Source organism: Neopsephotus bourkii, unplaced genomic scaffold, assembly GCF_033783945.1.
Source record: "Neopsephotus bourkii isolate Nb327-2 ecotype Australia unplaced genomic scaffold, CSIRO-AGI_Nbou_v1 NB_2, whole genome shotgun sequence".
In the NCBI taxonomy this organism is placed as follows: Eukaryota; Metazoa; Chordata; class Aves; order Psittaciformes; family Psittacidae; genus Neopsephotus; species Neopsephotus bourkii.
Genome location: NW_026900519.1, coordinates 1,096,927 through 1,112,580, shown reverse-complemented (window position 1 = coordinate 1,112,580; position 15,654 = coordinate 1,096,927). Strand labels below are relative to the sequence as shown.

Here is a 15,654-nt window from a genome sequence, read left to right as displayed (position 1 = left end):
ACGGGGTCGGCGTCTGGCGAGCGGGGTGGGGGCGGCCGGCACAGGCCGCGGCCTGGCGGTGGTTCTGGTCCGGCCTGGTTCGGCTCGGCCCGGCCCGGCCCAGCCCAGCCCTGCCCGGGGCCCCTCGCGGCCCTCTGAGGCCAGGGCGGAGGGACATGGAGCGGGTTGGTGGGCCTGGGCGAGGGGAGGTCCTGCGGGCTCCTGAGGGGACGCTGGGCAGAGCGAGAGGGATGGAGGGAGCCAGGCGGGGGGGGTGAGGGAGCGGAGGGCCCGGGGGTGCTCTGGGGCTCCAAGTGAAGGAGGTGGAGGCTGAGGGTGCCCGGGGCCTAAAGCGGGGCTGGTGTTGGAGGTACTGGGGTCTTGAGGGTTTTGGGCTGTCTGTGAGGGGTGCCAGGGCGGATGGAGGGGGTGCTGGCCCCCGAGGGGGAGGCTTTGGTTGGGGCCCTGGGGTGTTGGTTGTCCCCTGGGGTGCAAGGGGTGAGTTGGGCTGGAGGGATGGGGATAGGAGGGTTCTGGTGTGCAGGGCTGGGTGGAGGGGGCTCCCTGGGCAGGTTAGAGGTGGGGGGCAATGGGGTGGGGTTAAGGGGCCCTGGGGATGCTGGAGCTTGGGATATTGGGATGAAGGGTAGGGCTGAGCAGCTGAGAGGGTGTCTGATGGGGATCTCGGGGTGCTGGTGAGCTGGGAGGGTGCAATTTCTGCAGGAGTATCAGTGCTAGGAGACCCTATGGGGCTGTGTTTGGGGGTGCATGTAGAGAGGGGCTGTGCTGTATTGTGGTGGGGGCCCCCGAGCTCCTTGGGTGAGCTGCAGCAAGAGGGAGTTGGGGGCTCGGGGCTGTCGTGATGGAGGTGGCGGGCGCAGGGTGCGTGACTGTAGCTGGAATGGTGAGGAGCATCCCCAGCTTTTGGGTGGATGAGGCAGTGAGGGGGCAGCTGGAGCTGAGGAGAGACAGTTCAGCACCAGCTCTCTTTGGAAGTTGTGTGACTTAATGGGGAGTGGGTCTAGACCATCTTTCAGGGTGTGAAGGGAGGTTGGGAATGTTGTCAGAAGGTCCAATATCATGTAATCTACTGGGGGGTTTTGTGTGTGTGAGTTAACAGCGGCTTGGTGTAAAGAAGTTATGGAGAGAAGGGGAAAATAGCTGGAGGAGTTGACATCTGGTTAAGGGTAGTACTGGTTCTGGGCAGTACTTTGGAGGCATTAGTGAATTGTAGTGCATGGGTTATATAAAGGAGGGGTAGCTGCAGGGTCTGGATTTTCTGTGTTACGGAGGTAGAGCAGAACAGAGGAGGTAAGTGGGTGCCCCAGACAAAGGGAAAAACCTGTTTCCTTCTCATTTCCAAGCAGAGGTGTGGAGTGAAAGGGCAGATGCCGGCGGTGTCCTTTAGGAGGTGAAGGAGGGGAAGCGTGTGCTGTGTAGATGAGCAGGGACTGGAGTCGCTGTGCATGGTTCGGGAGCTGGGTGCCTGACCTCAGCAGCTCATTGTCTTCAACAGTGCTGGAGCAGGTGAATGGGGTTTACCTCTGTACTGAGCCATTGCCATCAGGTGTGGCCTGAAGTGAAAGCCGAATGAACTGTGATGGAGCTGCATCCTGCTCTAAGGCATGATCTCCAGTACTGCGCTTGTAAACGAGACATGAGGTTATTGTGGCTTTTCGGGTGCTGAGCTATGTTTAATGTGTGGGGTGGGTTTTGTTCTGAGGGAGGGAGCTGACAGCCTTCAGCTTTGTTTATAGCTGGGGGCTTCTTGTACAACTGACCTGGGCAAGTACAACCGTGGTGATTACTACCAGGAGAAATGCTGGCTTGTGGCAGACCACAGCAATGGTAGCGTGCTGTTTAGTCTGAGTAAGTAAACTTGAAGCTTTCGAGGTAGTTGCTTGGTTTCCTCAACATGCTGCTTTTCAGACACTACTTGCTTCTCAAGCATGTGTTACTGAAGTCAGACCTTCATCCTTTGGTGGCTTTGTGCCTTTATGCTCTATGGGACATCTCGTGTGTGCAGGCAGATGATCAGTGCTGGTTTGGGTTCGAAGTCAGCCGCATGATTGTAAACCAGGAGCTCTGTGGCAGTGTAGCACCATTTATCATGCTCTGGTTATAGCCAGTATGGAGGAGGATGCACCAAAAAACCTGGACCGATATGTTCAAATAGAGCTTATTGTTTGAGAGGTTTTCTTCTGCCATCCGTAGCTGTGAACCGAATGGAAATGGCTCTCATGTGTGGCTGAAGCGTTGCTGTGGATTTTGATCACAGGAGGCACGTTTCGATGTACCTGCCATATTCATTTCTGCATCCATCTTATCCCTGGCTGTAGTGTATAACTGGTATTACTTCAGATAATTTGTGCTTTTTGACATCATGAGTTACCTTAGGAAGGGATTATCCCCCTTTGAAGGCAGGGGAATGGCAGCCTACCAGGAGAGTGACTTCTCTTGGTTCAAACAGGCAAGGATGATAATTCAGTGGCCGGGAGAGGAGCGTGTGACTCGGGAGATGTAGATTTGTCCTCTGCTCATCACGCTTCCCCTGTGGCCGGCCCAACTTCTGCCTTCCTGCCTTATTTCCTTATCTGCAAACCAGAGATAACCGATCTGCCCTGCCTCGTGCGCTGGGAGGTTGTCATGCTCTGAAGTTCGTTAATGGAACAAGGTGGGTGCCTGGTTCCTTGTCCCTGAGCTTGGCTCCAGAGGAAGTAGCCACTGCCCTTCAGAAACCCCTGACTGATTGCTGGTAACTGCTGTTCACTTCCTGGCATGCAAGTGAGGCAGTGGAAGCTGTCACTGTCAGTGGCAGGGAATCATGGTTCTCCCTGCCAGAAACTGTCCTGTTAGTGCAGAGGTGAGTCTGTGAAACCATGGGGCTGGCTAAGCCCCAGCACCTACCTAATTGCCCTTAGGTCTGTTTTCCACAGGGCTTGAAGTAGCTGCTTGTCCACTTGCCAGCGGCAGGGGGATGTTTTCTTTGACATCTTTGGGAGGTGAATGGCAGAACTCACTTAAAAAGCCCTTCACCTTCTTGCCTTTTTGGCTGTGAGGATTAGCTCAGGTGGGAAAGATCATCTAGTTCAGTTGTCTTGGGTTTATAGACCCCAGCACAGCTCTGAATTCATGAGAGTTCCGAGCGCTGTGGGTAGCAGCAAAGCCGGTGAGAGGGATGTCAGTGCTGCTGTGCTGTAGAAAGGCTGTGGGTGGATGACCCAAAAATGATGGCTGCATAAAAAACAGGGTAAAAGTCTGTAATTGTTTGGGGAGGGTAAAGCAAGAGGAAAAAGGGGTTTATAAAATACCACATCTCTACCAGTGTAATAGTGGGTATGGCTTGAGGTAAGGTACCTGCTGTGACTGTGGTCCTGGCTTGCTCGTGTTTCTGGTAGACCCAGTATTGGTTTCCCTTAACGCATAAGAAGTCAAAGGAATTGAGATGCAGAGGTCCAGTAGTTCAAAGCTCTTTCTAATTGCTCAAACACCACTCATTTAATGGGTTTTGCCTCAGACCAGCAACCTTGCAGTGGGACCCTGTATATACAGCAAGTTTCAGAATTGCCCAGTTCAGCATCTCTGACTTCTTTGGACAGTGCATGTCCCTTCTTCTCACCTGTTGCCAGATAAAGGGATAGATTTTCTTTCTCTCCTATGGGTTTTCTAGCTTGATGTGCAGCATGGCAGAAGAAATGAAATGGGGAAGGGACCAAAACTAAAAGAAAATGTAAGTCCAGTTCCCTCCACCTGTGTGGTCTGACTGTTGTCGCAATAAGGACAAACCAGCAAAACTGGATTGGTTTGGGTTTTGTGGGGTTTTTTCAATTCATTTGTCTTCTATTTAGCCACTTACTTTGCATTTAAAAATAAACTGTTGGAACTTAAGAGTAGGAGAACTGGATGAGTTGAACCTTGCTTCTGGGTACCAGCTGGAAGCACCTGGTTTTGATGGCCATGTACATGGGCGGTTTGCTTCAGCTCACTCTGCTCCATCCCCTGGCATTAGTTCCAGCCGTACAGATTTTACTGCTGTCACGTATAAGAGTCCCCTGTTATCAGCTGCTTCAGCTTTGTTCTGCTAAAAGGCCCTTTATTAAAATACCAGAACAAATGGGCCATTGTGCAATACAACCACGTTTCTATGTTAAATGCTGCTTCTGAAAGTTGCTCCCAACAGTCGCGAGTTTCTTGGATGTAAATTTTCTCTCCAGCGAACCCATCAATTGGATAAAAATGTTCCTTGTATTGCACAAATTTACTGCTTTCGCCCTTCCTTCTGCCCCTCCAAAAAACCTGAAAAGCCACAAACTAACTTAGAAAAACCCCAACTGAAAGTGGTTGAGACAACAAAGCTGTTTGTAAAGGCTGAGTAGAGCGATGCACAGTTAATTCTTAATGCTGGTGGTGTTTAGCTGGTGTGTGAGAGGAGCAGTTCCTCAGCTTAAGTAGGCTTAATCTTTGTTTTAAGGGGTCTAGGAGATGGATTTTTTTCCTTGAGAGTGAATTATGAATTCAGCTGATGGCTCAAACTTGAACATGCTTGAAACTTCCCATAGCTTTGGTTTGTGTTCAATGGGTGGGGAGGGATTGACTGTGATGTTAAAAGGAGGGAGGAAAGAAAAAAAGGGAGGAAATTCAGGCACACTGTTAATGCTGAGACAGAAAACAGGAAATTTAGTTAAGGATTACGCTTTTCCATAATTTGTGTGGTTTTCCCCTTCTAACAGACAAGAAAAAGCCTATGTTGGTTCTTATAACTGAAAATGTTTCCAAGTATACAGTTAAAGCTATATATATTTATTTAATGGACTTTTAAGAAACTGTAAAAGCTGAGAAACTTCAGTAACTGCTGCTTTGATTTATCTTAATTCTACAGAAAGAGGGAGGGGAAAAGGCTACAAAATGGACTGCGTAAGAGTCTCACATTCTTCTAATGCTCTCCAAAAGCCTTCTTTTTTATTTTATCAACTTATCGCTTTCAGAAAAAAATAAACCCTATTTTAATTCTATGGTTTGGGGCTTTTTGAGCCCTGATGGCTTTTTGTCCATTTCTGCCTCATCTGCTGTTAGAAAAATGCACAAGGTCTGAACGTTTCTCGTGTGTTTTAAACCTTTGCAGCTTGTCCTCAGATTGTGCTGCTTCAGTTGTGAAACTACAGAAGCATTTCTCTGTAGGGTTACTGCAGAAACTGCTTTTAGGAGGGATTCTTGCTGTAGTCTTCCAGTCGAAGGGTAACTTCTTTCTTTCTGGTAAAGAATCCGTGTTTATGCTCAATAAATCATGATATATCATGCCTGCCCTTTCCAGTTCCTTGCTAGGGATTATGGTATGATTCCCTAACACAAATGTGAATTTAATGTTACTGTGCAACTTTTCTACTGGGAGTAATAAAAAGGCCTGAGATGCTCTTTAACTTTTTAGAAGAAAATTCTTTAGTTAAGGTCAAAAAACATGACCTTTCTGCTTGTAACTTTGGAATGGTGTCCATAAGCATAAGATGTGGATGTGCTTCTGGCCACTGTGGGAATGAAGCATGTGCATATAGAGGTGCTGAGAATCCGAGTGGATGGCTTCAGGTAGTGCATTTCCACTGACCAAAAGGATCTGGTGAGCATTACATGTTGTGTCTTGGGCAGAGTGCTGGGAAACCACAAGTGGAGCGAGCACCTGCAGTAGCATCCGATGGAAAGCTTGTGTGAGGCTCCTGTCAGGCAGGTTTCGTTGCAGCTAATCCCTGTTAAGTGTTGCTGTCACTCATATTGTGAGTTGCATATGGAGTTGTGCTGTTGATCTTGACCCATTGGCTTCCATCCTTGTAAGATCTTGCCTGGTAAAGCTTGAAACAAAAGTGGTGCTGGTCATCTGGAAGGATATAAAGTGAGTTTTTGCAAAGAATGCGTTAAAGTTGGTAAATAGAACATGCCTCTTGGTACCAGCATGTTTTCTGCTTAAGTACTGGCACTGTAGCTTTGAGATGGGGAAATAAATACTCACAAATCATATGCTTTCTATGAGATTTTTGAAGGTATCAGCTTTGAAAAGCAGGGCAGGGTGAGATGAATGTACTAAAATAAGAAATATTATCTAGCAGTTGAGAGTGGGTTGGTGTCCTGTAAGACATGGAATGAAATGAAGTTTGGAGACAAAAGTCTGCAAGAATAGAAATTCAGGTGTTGGTGATCTTCAAACTGTATTTTCTTTCACATGGTCAGGGAATCACTAAGTTTAATTTCCTTGGTTTGGCTTGTTGGTTTCTTGAGTATTTGCTGGTAAAGAAGGGTCATAGGAAGCCTATAAAGGATGAGGACCATTTACCTTCTGCTTCAGTCAGGTGAAGACAGCTGCAGGTATGATGGGATTAGATGCTGGTTAGTGCAGTGATTTAGTATTGTGGTTGGTTGGTTTGTGGTTTGCTGTTTTTTCACTCACAAACAGGACTGTTTTCAGGTGAATGTGTAAGAAAAGCTCTCAAGAAGGAATGCAAAACTAACCTCTCATCATGCCTTTCAATTGAAAACCTCCTGCTGCTTTGCCTACAGGTGATTTCCAAAACATGGGACCTGTAAGTGCTGTCAGTTTGGGTCAGGTCTCTTTTGTTTGAGGTGGGACTGTGCAGTATGCCCAAGCAAACAGTCAACAGTGTGAATACACATGGCTTTTTCTCTCTCAAGTTTCTCCTTGCAGCCTTACTGAGTTGAGTTTGGCTCCTAGCACTCCAGCATCCATCTGAAAGAGCTGCTTCAGGCTGTGCTGTGCGTTTCCTGCTCATTTGAATGAATTCTTGTTTCCTGGTGCTGGGGTGCTGGTTGTGCTGGGAACCAAGCTATAGAAAGTGTATCCCCAGGAAGAGATGTGAGAACAACGGGTGTGTTCCTCTCAATTCCATTTTGGTGAGTCTGCAGACCAGACAAAGCATAAATGCCACCCTGTGCCCTGAAGGGGCTTGTGGTAAATATCTCCCTGGGGAAGGTAACAAAATCCCATGTTTTCTGCTGATTTCCACTGCAGAGGTGCAATGCCAGATTCATTTGTCAGTTGCTCAAGTATATGGTGCTATGGTCCCTGGTAGAAAACCATCAAGTTTAGAGCAATTGTTTTAAAGACTGATATATTAGTGCCTGCGAGATGTAGCAGATACACTTTGTAAAGGTACCATCAGAAATATATGCAGCCTTTTTAGCACTGGGGTGAAAGAAAGGGCTTCACTTTTGTTAGTATAGATATAAGAGGAGCTGTTGGAAGTGACAGCAGCTCTGTGCTCCCAGCATACCAATGCAGATGGAACTGGTTCCTTGCCAGGTATTAGTCATGGGGCACACCTACTTTGGAAGAGTAGCCTGTGGGTTTAGAGGGGTAATTATTTTCTAGCAGCCCTGTGGGGCACAAGCAATTGAGCTTATGGAGGACAAGGAAGGGCTTGCTCCAGGATGTTACTTAAAAAACTGTGTGCGTATGAACAGCAGCTGGTGATGACTTGACTGGAATTTAATTTGTCCAGGCATTGTTCATTACGGGCATCGTGGAAGACACAAGCTTCTGAAGGCTGAAACAATTGCTGGACTGATACATCTTTTGTGGCTAATTGCAATGGAAGCTGGATCACCAGAGCTGCAGTGGGCAGCCTTTCAACTTGGGCAGGAAAGAAGCTGAGCTGCTCTCATTTCAGGCCTTCTGGAGACTGTCCAGCTTAGCCCTTCATCTTGCAGAGCTCTTGGAGCAATTAGAGGCTCTCTGTGTCAGGGACCTTGGGGTGAGCGACCAAGAACCTCTCTAGCTGAACTGCAGTGCTCTCGTGGGTCAGTATTAAGCTTAAAGAAGTCAGTGCTTCTGACTGATCACAGAATTCGTCTTCTCTGATTGCTAATTAGATGGGTAACATTCTTTGCCTTATTATCCCACCCTCAGCTCTTCTTTCCGGGGATTTAGGTTGACAGTTTCTAGAGTGCAGTTAACTCTTAAATTCCTGAAGTACTTTAACAGCAGCCTGCTCTTTTTGTGTGTCATCGTGGAAAGTGTTTATGGTGCGTATGTGTGAAAACCAAATCTATAAGCTCTAGATCTAACATTTCTGTTAGGAGTACATATGATATTGACTCAATGTTGCATCTCATTTTCGTGTTTCTTTTGGTTTATGGGTATTTCTGGGGGCAATTCCAGCACAAAGTGCCTGTAGCTGTGACTTCTGGAGGACTATATTGTCAATCTGTTTGTCAGAAGGCAAGGGTCTTGTCAGGGTAAAAGGAACAGATGCTTTCCTATTTGCCAGTGAAGAATACCTTTGTGATAGCCCAGGTAAGACTATTTTACCCAGTCCAACAGGGCAGTGACTTTAATAGTCTGCATGGGTTATGTATAAGAAAGCCTATTAATGCAAGTAGACCCTGTCTTTGCTGGAGAAGGTTCTTCAATCTCTTGCAAAACTTCTTAAACAGCCATGATTTTTATTTTTTTTTAATATTTTAAGTGTGGAAAATACTGTTCTTGTGTTATCTGGAAATAGTTCTCACCTTTGGAATAATCTTGTTCAGCAGCACTGGAGAGGCATAGTGCTCAAAATAGCAGCAGCTGCCATAAGCCAGGATGGAGCGGAGTCGAGTGAGTTGTGTTGTCAGTCGTGGGAACATAAATCCCATTCCACCTGCAGATGAGCATCCCCAAAATAGAAGAGGGTTGTCAGCTACCAGAGGAGATGTATTGTGTGCATCTCTTTGGTGCACTGTTACTGTGCTCCCTTTGTACTGCATGAAGACGAGGAGAATTAAAGAGTTGCTGTGGTTTAGCTGTAGCTCGAGAGAGTAACCACTTCCTACTCTCTTCAGTAAATAACAGCTGGGAGAGGTTGTTTGGCTAGTAACTGTGCATGCTGTTATGTTGTAAGGGAAATACAATCTGTCTGCAGGCAAACCACCCTGCTTAAAAAGTGTGCTGCTCCCTCATTTTTCCTGTAGTTTGAGAAGCCAGAGAGTCTCTGCTGCAGCTGTTTTAAGAGCTTCCTGAATCTGCTGGCTTTCTGCATTGAACCATTGCTCCTTGATTTAATCATGTAATCCCTGAAACTCTTGTCCCCTGCATAAATAAAGCCTTTCTCCTTTATATTCCCATGTGCACGCTGCTGTGCTATGCTGTAATTACGGGTTCAAATTCCTGCAGGGACTGATTGTATCAAGCTAACCCAAGTGCTAGTGCTTCTGGATCGGGTTTGGACTGTCAAGAGTTATGTGGCTGGCTTCTTTTAAGCAGTTGTCTGAATTTTTAATGCATACAAGGTAAGAAATTAATCAAATGCAGGATTTTTAAATTACTGCAAAAGGGGCTCTGTGTTGGCTCTGGGTTTCTCTCCACCTTTCTCTTGTTGGCTTGTAAATTCCCATTCCTTCAATCTCAATGAGGGACCTGCTGGCTTAACCTGTAGCTTTTATGCTGATTAAAAATGAAATGTAATGGCTGAGTGGGAAGAAGAATGGTCTTGGACTCTTTTCACTTAATCCTGTAAGAGTATTTGAGAGGAATTTCTCCACATCTTCTGTATTTCTTTGCTTAATGTTCTTCATCTTGCTAGCAGGCTGCAGCTGACCTGGAGTACTCTTGCAGGTGTTGGAAGCACTGGGCATTAATAAATTGTAGAATTCTGAAAACTCTTAAATTCACACAGTAAATGCTTTATCTTGGGGCCTTTAGATGAAATTTGAGTGAAATTCATAGAATCATAGAATAGTTAGGGTTGGAAAGGACCTTAAGATCATCAAGTTCCAACCCCCAGCCATGGGCAGGGACACCTCACTCTAAACCATATCACCCAAGGCCTCGTCCAACCTGGCCTTGAACACTGCCAGGGATGGAGCATTCACAACCTCCATGGGCAACCCATTCCAGTGCCTCATTGCCCTTACAGTAAAGAATTTCCTCCCTATATCCAATCTAAACTTCCCCTGTTTCAGTTTGAACCCATTACCCTTTGTCCTATCACTACAGTCCCTAATGAAGAGTCCCTCCCCAGCATCCCTATAGGCCCCCTTCAGATACTGGAAGCTGCTCTGAGGTCTCCACGCAGCCTTCTCTTCTCCAGGCTGAACAGCCCCAACTTTATTGAAGTAAAAGGCCATTTTCACTATCAGTGTTTAATTTTGTCTAAGAAAAGTAAAAATTGATGCAAGTTGACAGTGCTCTTGCTTCTTGTACCTTCCTTTCAGGATAATGTCGTTAATTTGTATTTAAAAGGTTGTTGTGGAAGTAGTTGTTGGAGTAGAACGTTAAGGAGCAGGTGAGCCTATTACATGATCTAATACTTGTCCCTCATGCCTGCATGCGTTCCTGCTCATTTCCTACAGTCTAACAGAGTTTGCTGGCAGGCTTGTTGCCAAGTGCTCTTTACAAGGTTTTTCAAGCTGTATGAATGTGCTGGAAAAGAGCAGATTTGTAAGTGAGAGCTCATCAATCTGTGACCTCTTCCACCCTTGCACCCAGAGCTGGCAAGTGCCTCTCCCTGAATTTGCTTGCGTGACCAGATTTATATAAGATTCAACTCTACTCCGTTTCTATAAATATTAGTTTGCTTTCCTGGCTTATGTGACACTGAAACAGATCTCATTAGGGGTGGGCTTGCTCTAGCATTTGAAGGCTGCCTCAGTTTTCTCCCAGTTGTGGTTGCTGTTCAAACCTTATGAGGTTTGTTCATAGAATCATAGAACAGTTAGGGTGGGAAAGGACCTTCCTATTCATGCATGAACTATTTGTTCATGCAGTTCAGACTTCATTAGCTGGTCTGAGTGAGGACAACTGTGCTACTGCATACTGATGCTAAGAGGAGGGTCGAAATGGCATTGCCCCAAGTCAGCCTGGCTCTTGGGATGCTGTGGATTCCTGCTGTCATCTTTAGTGTGCCATGAACCACACTTGATGTTTTGGCGGTGGAAGGAGCTTCGGTGTTGGTCCATTGTGCAGGATGCAGGTTCATCAGATGATTTTCATTTATCCCAGTGGCTGGGCAGCCATTTGCTTTGTGACACACTCAACAGGCTCATAGGGACACTATAGATCTGTGTGGCTTTGGCTTTGCGTTGTGACTGTTGGTGAAGGGGGTGATGTTCCTCGTGGGTGCAGAGGGAGAGCAGTAGTGATGCTTTGTCTTAGGGACAACAGGCTTCAAGAGCTTCCCAGGTCTGACTGCAGATTTATAGGACCATCAATATGATTATAATGAAGCAGTTGAGCTTTTTCTTTTCAACAGCACATTAGTAGGGAAGCAAACTATAGTTGCTTAAGAAGCTTTTGATAAAAGATACTGAAGAAATGTGATTTGGGTACCCCTATTTAAATACATTGCTTGAAAAAAGGCCTATTTCTGTGACGCTTTCAAGCACAGCTCTGCCTTATGTTATGTGAGGAGTTTATACACAAATACAGGGGTCAGTGATGAAGAACAAATGGTGACAGGCTCTGTTAGAACCCAGTGAATGTACATTTGGGTTGGTGCTGCTGTCTGGTAACCCTAAGGAATTCAGTACTTCAGAGCGTGCAGCTGCGTGTTGAAAGCGTTGGGGTTTGTTCTCTGCTTCGCTCAGCTGGGCAGGGGTAGTGCTGTGCTGTGCTGTGCTGTGCCACACGGGCTTTGTCCTTGTGCTCATGGAATGACAGCGAGCCCTGCGTGGCCAGCAGGAGATGGAGGATGTTCCTGCTGGAGGCATCTTCTGACAGAGAGCACCCCAGGGCTGGGGTTATTGTGGGATGGGCAGAGCAAGGTTTTATCTTTGGGAAGGGAAGGCAAATAGGTTTGCTGATGTGCTGCTGCCTTTTTCATAGTGTTTTGGACTCTTTTTTTACACTTGTCTAGAACCCATCTTTGAACATCAGCTCTATCTGAACAGGTTTTGGGTTTAGTGTTCTTTTGAGTGATAAAGGTACTCAATAGGAAGGGTTTAGCGAGGATGATGGAGATAGCACTTCTGATGCAGGGTTTCTCCATGCTCATCCATGGAGTCTTACATACCTCTGGTAGTGAAGAAAAAGAACAATTTATATCGATATCAAAGGGTCTTGCTTAGTTCTCTTGTGCTGTTACCAGGCTCCAGCTGCAGCAGCCTCCCCTGTGCTTGCTTACAGGCACAGCTTCGGAGGTTTTGTGGGGATGGGGCTTAGGTGGACATCCCTCCTGGGCAGAGGTGTGTGGAGGGAGGGCCTGGGAGCCTTGTGCCTGCTTGGCCCCTGAGGGGTTTTGCTCTCAGCAGTCGTCTCTGGGTTTTAGTCAAGGGAGTGGTGTTGCTTCAGAAGGGAATAAATGCCTCTCTGTTCCAGTATGTGGGAGATACTGATGCCTCACGGGCTGGGCTGGAGCGAGTCTGAGCAGGTGTCTTGATCCAGCAAATTCCATGGGAAGGTGACAGGACTTGATGTTGTACATGTTTTCTGATAGAATCATAGAATGGTTTGGGTTGGAAAGGACCTCAAGATCATCCAGTTCTAACCCTTGCCATGGTCAGGGACACCTCACATTAAACCATGTCCAACCTGGCCTTGAACACCGCCAGGGATGGAGCATTCACCACTTCTCTGGGCACCCTGTGCCATCGCCTCAGCACCCTCACAGTAAAGAACCTCTCCCTTACATCCAGCCTGATAGCAGTGCCCGTGTCTGTCTGACACCCACATCGAAGCTATCGCAGCTGACGATGCTCTCGGGCTGCAGGTAAGAGATAGGTGCTGCTGCACATGTTGTCACTGTGCTTAGTGCCTGCCCATCCCCAACCTGGTGTGTAACATGGGACATGTAGCTCCTCTTCCGTGGGGTCAATGTGCTGCACGGGCAGTGGATGGTTAATGCACCTCCATTTCCATCTCAGGCTCTTAGGGGACTCCCACACCTGCTGCTTTATCATGGAATAGGGTCCTACAGGTGCAAGTTGGGCTTGGTTTGCCCTCACAGCCTTACCAGGCAAGTAATGGGCTTGACACATTTGAGGTTTGCACTTTTCAGACCATGTAACTGCAGTATTTCTGGCAAGCAACCTCCCAACACTGCTGCTGCTTCTCATCTTTAATGGCAGCAGCAGCTTAAAATGCATATGAGCATGTCCCATCTTCTGCCTTCAGCACACTGCAGCAGATGCTCTTGCTGTTTGGCTGAGAGAGGTTTAAAGAACAAATAGATTATTACTTTTAATTCTAATTTCTGTTGTTTCCTGCAAAGCTGTCCCTTCTGCAGGGAAACACAGTAGAGCCATAACAGGAACAAGCAGACATCCTGCGCTTCCTGGTGACTGTAATGACTCTGCTGACATGAAATGCATCACTGCATTAGTCTGTCGCTAGCTGACTTTTATCTAGGGTGGTTTTTACTGTTAATGATTAGACATTAAACAGTTCCCTCTAGGAACAAGCTATGCAGCTACTTGTCCTCACAGAGCTTGTAGCATGTGTTTTGGTGCTGTTGCTATGAAAACAGGCTGGGCACCAGCAGCAGCCCTTTTACTGCCCTGTGGCCCTCGCAGCACCAGCTGTAGTTATCTGATTGTTTCTATCATAATCTTAAGGAAACCCAAGCTTTACCTAAAATAATAATGTCCATATTCTCTACTCCCTGTGTGCTTTCTTCTAATTCACACCAGCACATTCAATGGGTGTTTCTCTTCTAATAGCTAGAGAGGGTCAAGTCTTCGAGGGATCTCTGTAGCTCTCTGTTGGCTGGCTCTTGGCAATACTGAGGTTGACTGCCTGTCACCATGAATTAAATGCTAAAGTCATGTTTGGAGCTTCAGACATCATGCAGTGGAAACAGAAATGCAACTAGGATATTTATCCTTAAGTCAATGACAAATCTTGCGTGATGTTGGTGGAGCCAGGGTTTTATCTGAGGTGTTTTCAAAGGTATAAATGAAACATGAGGAAGGTTCCTGAAGAAAGGTTTATTAGTAAATCACAGCTCTGTAACTGGGTGCTGGGCACATGCCTATGCCAAGTTCTGGTTTTTATGTTGTCTTACATTGATGTCTTATACTTGTTGGGCTGAGTGTGTGAGGGTAGCGTTATGGCTGTAGCTGCAATGAGGACATGGGAGAAAGCACTGGGATCTTGGCACAGTCACTTGTGTCTCCTTTCATCATCACTTATGCCCTGCTGGGTGGTATTTGTGGAGCCAGAGCTCCTTAGGTCCAGATTGGTAAACTCATACCTAAGATATCCTTGGTTTCCTTCTGGTTTTTGCATGATGGGTCCAAATTCTGCATTTTCTTTTGCTGATTTCATTATCTGCTGCTTGACAAAGGAAGGTAATGCAGCAGTTTTCTGAAGCTAAACAGTGGTTCTGAATGACTGTATTTCCATCTCCCCTGTAACTTTCCTTACTTTAGGTGTGTGGGCTTTTTAATTTGATCATTGTGAGGAGGAACAAAAAAGTGAAATGCTGCAGATCTGCCTTCCTCTTCCCTTTCTTTAGTTAAATCTTTGTCATTCTTTTTCTCTTTGACTCCCATGAGTTGCTCAGGCTATTTTTCTCTGGTTTCTTTTGTTGTAGGTTCTATATCGCAGTCTTACATCTTTAGAAATATATAATGCACATATGTGACTGCTTCCATGCCTTCTCAGCAGCATTGTTGTCAGCCTATGACAAATACCATGTGATTGATGGCTGACTAAGCATTCGGATTATTTCTTCATTCTTTGTGTGCCTAATGATACTTTTCTCTTGTTCCAGGGAGGCATAAGTGGATGGCATCTCTTGTGCTCATGGAGCCATCTTCAGACTCAGATCTGAAATTGCACAGAGTGCACATAGGTGCTCTGCCTCTGTGACAAGAGTCAGCCTTAAAGCTTGGCCAGCCATCAGCTGCTGATCTCTGAATCCATGGGACATGTCCCTCATACTCGGTGACTTGAAATAGTTCTGTAACAGCCAAGTCCAGCCTGGTTTCAAGCAGGGCAAAAATAACACTGGTGTCTGTCAGGGTAAAAAGGGTCTTTGTAGCCATATGGCTATGGTGTCTGCCTTCATAAACCCCAAAAGGTGTGGAGTGCTTCAGCTGGTTGGATGAAAAGCTGATGTCCAGAGTAGTGGGCATTCCCTGCAGGAATGTTTTAATTGCTGAAAACTCTCTCCATTTCCTTTTTTAGGAGAGCTTTCCTCTTTTCATCTGCCTTTGTGCTGAAGAAGGTGGTGTGAACACTCTCTGACCAGGTATGTTTATGCAGCAGTACACCATAAAGGCATCCAGATCATTGCTCCTCCCTCACAGTTAATTTTCCCTATCACTGTATCCTTGACTCCCCAAACCAGGGATATCTTATGAGGTGAGCAGTGTGGATATGGTAGCAGCATGCTCAGAGTCCACTTAGAGACAGTTTGACCAAGACAGGGTGTAAAATGTCTAAAGTTGCCCCGAGGTCACACAGAAAGCTAACATGTAGCTGTTGCCTATGAGCTGAAATGGTTTTCCTGAATTATGTTCTTTTATGTGATGACTGTTACCAAAGCACATTTTTACTGCTCTTTAGGTGTTAAAGTAGCCTCCAGGATAGACACAGTTGTGCCATGCATTATCTGCTCTACAGTTCCAGGTGAAAAAAGTAAAGGTTTGATAGGATGATATAAAGGTACCTACAAGGTTATTAGTCAAAACTGACCTACCTTAAGAGCAGCTCTTCCAAAAGGCATTTACACATCCTTCCTCAAAGCGCTGTAT

At 46.2% G+C, this 15,654-nt stretch overlaps 2 protein-coding genes across 4 annotated transcripts in view; one reads left to right on the top strand and one right to left on the bottom strand.

Annotated features, from left to right (window-relative positions):
- PEX11G (peroxisomal biogenesis factor 11 gamma) overlaps positions 1–15,654 on the bottom strand; it is a 343,872-nt gene that overhangs the window by 136,185 nt on the left and 192,033 nt on the right. The window lies entirely within an intron of this gene.
- GNG7 (G protein subunit gamma 7) overlaps positions 1–15,654 on the top strand; it is a 66,242-nt gene that overhangs the window by 122 nt on the left and 50,466 nt on the right. For 2 of the 3 annotated variants that reach the window (XM_061350454.1, XM_061350301.1), the window contains exon 2: positions 15,086–15,149. The gene's annotated coding sequence lies outside the window, so the exon portion shown is untranslated. Of the gene's footprint in view, positions 1–1,391; positions 1,507–15,085; positions 15,150–15,654 lie in introns of those variants that run through there. The other variant, XM_061350212.1, reaches the window with a different exon arrangement.